Here is a 10923-nt window from a genome sequence, read left to right on the forward strand (position 1 = left end):
CATGGCCTAACAGGTCAGAAATCAGATCTCCAATAGTAACACACTGGCCGTGGCCTACCAGGTCAGAAATCAGATCTCTAACAGTAACACACTGGCTATCGCTCAGCCAACACAGAAATCAGATCTCCAACAGTAGTACACTTGCTTTAGCCCCAGCCAGCACAGAAATCAGATCTCCAACATTAACACACTGGCTGGGGCCCAGCCAGCACAGAAATCAGATCTCCAACAGTAACACACTGGCTGTAGCGAAGCCAGCACAGAAATCAGATCTCCAACAGTAACACACTGGCTATAGCGCAGCCTGCATAGAAATCAGATCTCCAACAGTAACACACTGGCTGTAGCTCAGCCAGCACAGAAATCAGATCTCCAACAGTAACACACTGACTGTGGCCCAGCCAGCACAGAAATCAGATCTCCAACAGTAACGCACTGGCTGTGGCGCAGCCAGCACAGAAATCAGATCTCCAACAGTAACATACTGGTTGCAGCGCAGCCAGCATAGAACTCAGTTCTCCAACAGTAGCACGCTGGCTGTGGCCCAGCCTGCACAGAAATCAGATCTCCAACAGTAACACACTGGCTGTGGCGCAGCCAGCACAGAAATCAGATCTCCAACATTAACACACTGGTTGTAGCCCCAGCCTGCACGGAAATCAGATCTCCAACAGTAACACAGTGGCCGTGGCCTACCAGGTCAGAAATCAGATCTCCAACAGTAACACACTGGCTGTAGCTCATCCAACACAGAAATCCGATCTCCAACAGTAACACACTGGCTGTAGCTCAGCCAACACAGAAATCAGATCTCCAACAGTAACACACCGGCTGTGGCCCAACCTGCACGGAAATCAGATCTCCAACAGTAACACACCGGCCTGTGGCCCAACCTGCACGGAAATCAGATCTCCAACAGTAACACAGTGGCCTTGGCCTACCAGGTCAGAAATCAGATCTCCAACAGTGGCCGTGGCCTACCAGCTCGGAACCATTCGCTTGAACTGAAGAAGATCTAGGTCACATGATTATATCGTTTTTTTCTCAGCTGTGGACATTCTGATCGCCTGCTTTTTTTCTCTTTTTGAGAAGATTCTAAATATCCATGTTATATATTTTCTTTTGTTTTCTCTAAGGGGATTCTCAGTCTCCTGGTTATATATTATACGTATATTTTTGAGGGGATTCTAAATATCCTGTTTATTTAAATTTTATCGTACTCCTTGCTTGCCCTCGGCCCATCCCTACATGCTTTCCAGCTCTGGATCTGCCCTGACACACCTCACGGATTCTAAATCGCCTGGGGAGATTCAACTCAATTGAGAAAATTCTATTTTTTATTTCTTTTTTGATGGGGTTCTAAATAACCTGGTTTTCTTTTTTTCTCAAAGGAGATTCTAAATATCCTGGTTATATATTATATATTTTTTGAGAGGATTCTAAATATCCTGAGTATTTCTTTTTATTTTATCAAAACTAGACAAACAAACAATCAACAGTGAACAATAAGCAGCAATTTGCAAGAAATTGCAATTTACAGGGAAAGGAGCGGCAAGGCCATGAGGCTCACCATATAACCACTTCATAGGGAAATGCAAATAATCCCCGAATCCCATTTTATCTTACCAAAAAGGAAACAATAGATACAAACACATATGAAACAGTGTGATCAACTGAACAATAAAACAGTGCATATAAAACAGACACCCCTGGCGACCCAGCAAATGATCCATCCCTCCCCCCCTCAGCCACAAGCTAGCCTGCCCCTCTGCCCTTTTCGGCTCTCGGTCTGCCCTGACACACCTTCCGGCCACCTCAAGGACAGCCTGTCCTGTTCATTCCCCCCGACCCCGCTGGGACGTCGGCAATCCGGTCAGCCTACCGACCTTCTGGCTTCCCAGACTGCTGCTTCATGCCTCTGGCCACCTATAGGACAGCCTGGAACAACAGCACTGAGGACGGCCTACCTGTCTTCCTGTTCTTGATGCGCCCCAACGCCCCAACTCATGGACCGCCCTGACGCACCTTTCGACCACCTCTAAGACAGCATGTCCCAATACCTCCCTGGGACAATTGTACTCAGAATAGCCCACTCCTACGCACCTTCAGGCTTTGGTCTGCCCCGACGCACCTTCCAGCCACGTTTAGGACTGCTCGTCCCTCTCCTTCCACGAGATGACAACGCTCAGAACGGCCTACCCACCTTCTGGCTCTCGGAACGGCCTACTCACTTTCCGGTTCATGGGACAGCCTACCCGCCCTCCAGCTCTCGGGGTGACAGCTTTCGGGCTGACCTATGAACCTTCTGGCTCACAGTACGGCCTGCCAGACCCAGGGATACACAAGACACCATGCAAGCAATAAAGCTAATCACAAAAAAAAGTCCATTACCCGAAACACAGTCCACTCCAGAATGCAGAGTCCATTACAAAGTGCACATCAATAGGCAGAGTCCATACACCCATACACAGAATCCACAAGCGTCGACAGAGCCCACTCCCAAAGCCAGAATCCACTCCCGAAGGCAGGGTCCACTCCAGTATGCGGTGAATATACACCTCACAATGCACATACAGGTGTTCAATTTCTACAGAAGCCTGGTCCACTCACAAAGGCCCAGATCCACTCACAGAGTTAGAGTTCATTTGTAAAGGTGCAGTTGACTCACAGAGCTCAGTTCCAACATCAAAAAGTGAAAACGCGTGCAAAAAAGAAAGTGCAGACACTAAAAACCATAGAGCAAGGGCTAAGCCCTGCCACAAAATCAGCATGGTCCTTGCTCAAATGAAAACATAAAGAGTAACACGCAAGGCTGCAACCAGCCAGTGAAGCAAAAGTTCCCTGGTGAGAACTAAAATTCAACAGTAACACACTGACTGTGAAGATCAGCCAGCTCAGAAATCAGTTTTCAAAAAGGAATAACATCAACAATCAGGATGTGTAGATCGGCTAATTCAGGAATCATTCCTCAACTGAGCAGGTTATAATTCTGGGCAGTATGGTGGCTCAGTGGTTAGCACTGCTGCCTCACAGCACCAGGGTCCCAGCCTTGGGTGACTTTGTGGAGTTTGCACATTCTCCCCGTGTCTGCGTGGGTTTGCTCCGGTTTCCTCCCACAGTCCAAAGATGTGTAAGTCAGCTGAATTGGCCATGCTATATTGCTCATTGTGTTAAGAGCATGAGTGAGAGGGAAATGGGTCTGGGTGGGTTACTCTTTGGAGGGCTTGTTGGGCTAAAGGGCCTGTTTCCACACTGTAGGGACTCTAATCTCCTGATTTTTTTTCTTTTTTGAGGGGATTCGAAATATCCTGGTCATATTTCTTTCTCTCTAAGGAAATTCTAAAACTCCTAGTTATGTGTTTTTTGACAGGATTCAAAATATCCTAGTTATATATTTTTTAATTCAAAGTTTTACAAATTGACAAACACATGACACACTAACAGTTAATAGTAAACAAAATACAAAGAAACAGGGACCCCGAAACAAATGCTTCAAGACCCCCTATAACCAACAACAGGAAAAGCAATACACAGGACCAATAAAGTAAACCACATTGCAATCCTCCAAATAAAAACACACAGCGAACAGCTGAAAAAGTGCATAAAAGGAAACCTGCACAGCAGGTCCTCCTCCCTTTGGTAGGGTACACACACTGCACACCAAGGCCTGGCATGTGGTTCTGGTTCACTCGCACTGTTACAGTCCACTCCTGGAGGCCTAGCCCCTAGAGTTTACAATGAATCAGGCTACTCAATGAGGTCGGGCCTATCATGGAGGTTCAGTCCATGCACAGGAAACAAGGTCAGGCAGGTAAGAAATTCAGTCCAAACAGCTGACCATGGAACAAAGAATAAGTCCCAGTGGGATACACACTCTACACAAATACGTGGTTAATCATCACAAAGACATACACACTGTATACAGATAAACTGTTTCCTCCTCATAGAGATATACACATCATACTCAGGTAGATAGTTAATTTTCACAGAGAGGTGCACACCATACACAGATGCACAGTAAATGCACATGGAAAGACATACACATTTGACACAGATGTGCGTTTAGTCCTCAATGAGAGATGCACACTGTAAGAAGGATGTTACTAAACTGAAAAGAGTGCAGAAGAAATTTTTTAAGTATTCAGGACTCAACGGTCTGAGTTATAGGGAGAGGTTGGACAAGAACATTGAATATAGAATAGTACAGCACAGTACAGGCCCTTTGGCCCTTGATATTGTGCTGACATTTTATCCAACTGTAAGATCAACTAACATACATATCTTCATTTTACTATTATCCAAGTGCCTATCCGAGAGTCACTTAAATGTCCTTAATGTATCTGAACCTATCACCATTACTGGCAATGTATTCCACACACCCACCACTCTCAGTGTAAAGAACTTACCTCTAACATCTTCCTTAAACCTTCCTCCAATCACCTATTGTGATAGCCATTTCCTCCCTGGGAAAATATCTCTAACTATTCACTCTATCTATGCCGCACATCATCTTGTACACCTCTATCAAGTCACTTCTCCCCATTCATCGCTCCAATGAGAAAGGCCTCAGCTCCCTCAATCTTTCTTCAATAAGACATACCCTCCAGTCCAGGCAGCATCCTGGTAAATCCCCTCTGCGCCCTCTTGAATGTTTCCACATCTTTCCTATAATGCGGCAACCAGAACGTAACATAATATGCCAAGTGTGGTCTAACCAAGGCTCTATAGAGCTGCAGCATAACTTCACTGCAACATAAACTCAATCCGTGGTACAGTGGCTCAGTGGTTAGCACTGCTGCCTCACAGCGCCAGGGACCCAGGTTTGATTCCAGCCTTGGGTGACTGTCTGTGTGGAGTTTGTACATTCTCCCCGTGTCTGTGTGGGTTTCCTTCAGGTGCTCCGGTTTCTTCCCAGAGTCCAAAGATGTGCAGGTTGGGCGAATTGGCCATGCTAAATTGTCCATTGTGTTCAGGAATGTGTCGGTTAGGTGCATCATTTAGGGGAAATGTAGAGTAATAGGGTAGGGGAATGGGTCTGGGTGGTTACTCTTCGGAGGGTCAGTGTAGACTTGTTGGTCAAGTGGCTTGTTTATACACTGTAGGGATTCTACGAAAACACAATATGCCTTCTTAGCAACCCTATCAACTTGGGTGGCAACTTTGAGGGATACAGACCCCAAGACCCCTCTGTTCCTTCACACTGCCAAGAATCCTGCATCTAACCTCATATTCTGCTTTCAAATTTGACCTTCCAAAAGAAATCACTTCACACTTTTCCAGGTTGAACTCCATCTGTCACTTATCAGCCCAGTTCTGTATCCTGTCAATGTCCCGTTGCAACCTACAACAAGCTAGGACATTTTTCTTTCGGGCATAGGGGACTGAGGGAGGGTCTTATAGAAGTATATAAGATCATGAGAGGCATGGATACGGTGAATGCACTCAGTCTTTTCTCCAGTGTTGGGGATTTGAGGGCTAGAGGCATCTCTTGAGAGGGGAAAGAATAAAAGGGAACCTGAGGGACAGAGGATGGTATGCATATGGAATGAGCTGCCAGCAGAAATGGTTGAGGCAGGTACATTAACAACATTTAAAGGTCATTTGGACAAAAACATGGATAGGAAAAGTTTACAAGGATATGGGCCAAAAGCAGGGAAATGGGGTTTGTGTGGATGGACATTTTGGTAGGCATGGACCAGTTAGTGCCAAAAGACCTGTTTACATGCTCTACGACTCTATGACTCTATGACTCTAATACATAATTAATCCTCATTGGCAGAGGCACATATTCCTACTCTATCACGCATACACATTTAAATCCTTACACACACAGTCACACACCCTGTGAACCCATTGATCCCTCCAGTATGGAAACAGGACCTTCAGCCCCATAGTCTACACTGACCCTCTTAAGAGTAACCCACCCAGACCAATTCCCCCTACCCTATATTTACCCCTGTGTACCTAAACCACACATCCCTGAACACTATGGACAATTTCGCACTGCCAATTCACCTAACTTACACATTTTTTATAAAGAGAGACAGAAACATATGCATTGTGCACCCATACACATTTAAATCCTTACTGTGAGAGGTACACATGCACACCAATACATACTGTACACCCATACATAGTTAATCCTCACTGGGAGAGACAAACGTTTAGACCCATATACACTTAACTCCTCACTGGGACACACACACACAGACTCCAGACACAGTTAATCCTCATGAAAGAGACTCAACCCATTCACAGACACAGAATTCAAATGTTGAGAGAGATATATTTATCAGAGATATTGTATTCATTGGAACACACAAATTGCACACAGATATCTGGTTAATCCAAAACGAGAGAGACACACTCAATCCAGATATATGATTAATCCAAATTGAGAGAGATCTGCACTGTTCACTTTTTTCTGGTTAACCCTTTTTGATACACACACTGTCCAGAGATACATGGTTAATCCTCAGTAGGAGACACATTGGGTACAGCTACACCATGAGCGACACAGCCTGGACACAGATGTGTTGTTAATCTTCAGTAACTGACACACACACAGATAGATAGCTAATCACTGCTGGGAGATACTTGTTTTTCCTTTTATGGTGGGTGAACCCATTAATTACCATTCTCTCTGATTCCAGAGCTTTGGCAAACTTACTCTCCAGTTCAAAAAATATTATCACATTATCTTTAAAACAGAAATCTTGGCGTTAGTAAGCTCAGCTTAGTTCTCATATCTTAAAAAGAATCACCAAAATTATTTGCGAGATTATGCTTGACTTTTCCTTCTTTTAAAATTATCCCAAATTCAAATATGACAACAACATTCTTGAGTGTTTTTGTGTATAGCCCCAGTAGCACGACCGTGGTAGTCAAATGATTTCTTTCCAATGTTCCCATGTTTTGTGGAAATTAAAACCAGCTAGGCTATTTCCATTGGCTTTTGTTTTCAATTAAAATTTAAAACGTGCTTGTCTCCTTAAACTTATTAGGAGAAAGGGAGGACTGCAGATGCTGGGGATCAGAGCTTAAAAATGTGTTGCTGGAAAAGCGCAGCAGGTCAGGCAGCATCAAAGGAGAAAGAGAATCGACGTTTCGGGCATAAGCTGGCTGGCATTAATTGTTGAAGGACTCCACTATCAACAGTGCAGACTACTGGTCTTAAAAAACCATCATGTGGGACACTATTGCTCTCTGGGACAGAGGGAGGAATCACATTGGAGTCTGGTTTCTTAGCTTAGGGTTTTGGAATGCTGCTGCAGTGACCGACTGAGCCCCTACCTGTTCTTCATGGTCTCTGTTACTGCCTGTAGTCTCTCAAGATGGTGTTGATATGGGTGAGGAATCCTGTAGGAGTAGGGAGAAGATGGGAAGCAGAACTTGTTCTCCCTATCAGGTTCTTCTATCCTGTTTACTACTGCAATCTTGCACATGAAGAGCTAACATAGTGGGCCAATTGCAGTGGAAACAACAAATTTGGATACTCCTTCTTTGAACTGGATTTTTAGATGGCCCAGACTTCTAGTCAGGAAGGGAACCACAACAGCTGCTTCCGTGGAATTTTCCAAGCTCCTGCAAAGGTTAGTATGGACCTGTCCCCAGGTTTTGTTAGCATCGTAGATCAACTCATCTCAGTCCATGCTTTACTATTGTCCATACCCATTGTGTTTTGGGCCAATGACTATCAGAAAGATGCCCAAGAAACTTGGGGAGTCATAGTAGTAACCCTCAGCTGGGCTCTCTCCCTACTCTGATGGTCTTTTTCAGCAGTAGCCAAGAAGCTTGTCTGCAAATAGACTTGGACTTCAGTGGGTGACTATTTGATATTAATATAGAGCATAGAAGGAGAATATAGAAACATACAGCACAGGACAGGCCCTTCGGCCCACAATGTTGTGCCGAGGATTAATCCTAATCTAAAATAAAATAACCTAACCTACGCTCCCCTCAATTCACTGCTGTCCATGTGCATGTCCAGCAATCACTTAAATGCCCCTAATAACACTGCTTCCACTACTACCACTGACAACGCATTCCATGTGTTCACAACTCTCTGCGTAAAGAAACCTGACCTGCCCCTCACAAAGCCATGCTGACTGTCGTTAATCATGCTATGCTTTTCCAAATAGTCATAAATCCTATCCCTCAGAATTCTTTCCAAATCCTTGCTGACCACAGCGTAGGACTGACTGGTCTGTAATTGTAAGGGATTTCCCTATTCCCCTTCTTGAAAAAAGGGACAACATTCGCCTCCCTCCAATCCTCCAGTATGACTCCCGTGGAGAGTGAGGAAGCAAAGATCTTCACCAATAGTTTAGCAGTCTCTTTTCTTGCTTCCCAGAGCAGTCTAGGATAAATCTGGTCTGGCCCTGGGGACTTATCAATCTTAATGTTTGCCGAAATTTCTAGCACATCAACTTCCTCAATCTCGATCTGTTCAAGCCTGTATTCCAGCTCCTCAAAGTTCTCATTCACAACAAGGTCCCTTTCCTTAGTGAAAACTGAAGCAAAAAAACTCATTTAGGGCTTTCCCTATCTGCTCAGACTCCACACACAATTTCCCTACGCTATCCCTGATTGGCCTTACCTTCTCACTGATCATTCTCTTATTCCTCACATATGAGTAAAATGCCTTTGGGTTCTCCCTAATCCTTCCTGCCAAGCCTTTTTCGTGCCCCCTCCTGGCTCTCCTCAGTGCATTTTGAACTCCTTTCTAGAAAGCCTGTAATCCTCTAAAACTGTGCTAGATCCTTGCTTTCTCCACCTTACGTAAGCTACCTTCTTTCTTTTGACAAAAAGCTGCTCTGTTTTCGTCATCCAAGGCTCTTTAATCTTACCCCTTCTTGCCTGCTTAAATGGTCTCTACATGCCTCTTGTGTCTGTGGAACAATTGCTCCCAATCTGTATTTGGTGGAAATTCGTATCTGCTTCCCCCAGTGCCATCTTTATGCCCTAAGCAGACCTTCTGCCATAAATTCTGGCTTAGTTCTCTTTTTAGCCTAGGGAGCATAAAGTGAGGAGGATCTTTTTAAAATGATCAGTCTCAAATTCCAGGCATGAGAGTCTAAACTTTTACCTATTTCAGATGAAGATAAGCATATTGGAATTTATTTTTGTTGTAATACACAGTTCTTCCTTCAAGACCCTCACCTCAGCTGGTGCCTCTATCAATTTGTGAATTCCTCTTTAATCATAGCAAGGGCTCCCTCCTCATCTCCCTCTTGTTCAGCTTTTATCATGGTTGTGACTACGCACAAGGAAGGGGAAGAATTGTTTTCAGCTACACTGTTCCAACTATGTCTGAAATCAGCAGGGAAAGCACTCTCGCATTTGTCTGCACTGCAAGTATCAATCTCACTTATTCTGCTGGGAGAGAATGCAGCCATTGGTGCTTATTGTCAGCTAGTTTGTGTCTGGAGGTGTTTAATTCTGCCTATGCATGGGATGTGGTCAGCTTTGGTGGAGGCAATGTTTTTTCTGGTTGAGTAAAGTGTCTCAGAGCACTCATTGATTTCTCCAGTTCTCTACTCAATCTCATATTTTCTGCTCTTCAGTGTTTTGTTTCAATATTTTCTCTACTTGTTTCTTTTTATAGCATGCTTTGTCACATGTTTGTATCTTTTCTCTTAATTGAACGTGCAATTTATTATTTTCCCTTTGTAACGTATTCCTTAAAACTTCTTTAAAACTCAATTGTAAGGCACATACTGGGGTGTTGTAGACCCGTTTATTCTGGAATTTTTATTAACTTAATCTTATCCTTTTGAATATTCTTAGGGAGTCTTTGAAAAGCAGACTCATAATCCTTGACCAATCCTAATGTATTTTTTGCTCCAGTTACCTCAGCTTTCGCAATCAAACTCTGTCAACTGAAACCTGAAAAATGCTAATGCCATTGCGCAAAAGTATTTTTGTTTCACATAAGAATTATTTGACTTGTGTTAAACAATAATCAAAGACTACAGCTTCCTAACCTGAAACTAACTAAACCTGTTCTTCTGCAATATCTCACTTTGAGAGTTCTTATTCTAAGTTAGAATTAAAGAATCCCAACAATTTGGAAAAAAGGTCATTGGATCCATCATGTCCACATCAATTCTGCAAAGAACATCTCACCTCATCCCTGTAACCCTGCTTTTGCAATGGCTAATCCACCGAACCTGCACATGTTTGGACTGTGGGAGGAAACCGAAGGAAACCCATGCAGACATGGGGACAACGTGCAAACTTCACACAGACACTCACCTCAGGGTAAAATTAAACTTGCGTCCCTGGTGCTGTGAAGTAGCAGTGCCCTACTTTCATATGCCATCCTTTATTCATTCATTCATGGTATTTTGGCAATGCTGACTGAGCCATAATTTATTACCTTCACCTGTCTGTCACTGAGAAGGTTTTAGCGAGTTATTACTAGTGCATTTGGGTCGGCACGATGGCTCAGTGGTTAGCACTGCTGCCTCACAGTGCCAGGAGCTCAGGTTCCATTCCAGCCTCAAGCAACTGTCTGTGTGCAACAAAGAACAAATACAAGTACAGCACAGTAACAAGCTTTTCAGCCCTCCAAGCCTGTGCCAGTCCAGGTCCTTGATCTAAATCTGTCGCCTATTTTTTAAGGATCTGTATCCCTCTCTCCCTGCCCATTCACGTATCTGTCTAGATACATCTTAAATGACATCTACCCGCCTCTACCACTTCTGCTGGCAATGTGTTCCAGGCACCCACCACCCTAGGTGTAAAGAACTTTCTATGCATAACTCCCCTAAACTTTTTAGATTAGATTACTTACAGTGTGGAAACAGGCCCTTCGGCCCAACAAGTCCACACTGACCCGCCGAAGCGCAACCCACCCATACTCCTACATTTACCCCTTACCTAACACTACGGGCAATTTAGCATGGCCAATTCACCTAA

The sequence above is a fragment of the Chiloscyllium plagiosum genome, chromosome 15 (assembly GCF_004010195.1).
Source record: "Chiloscyllium plagiosum isolate BGI_BamShark_2017 chromosome 15, ASM401019v2, whole genome shotgun sequence".
NCBI lineage: Eukaryota > Metazoa > Chordata > Chondrichthyes > Orectolobiformes > Hemiscylliidae > Chiloscyllium > Chiloscyllium plagiosum.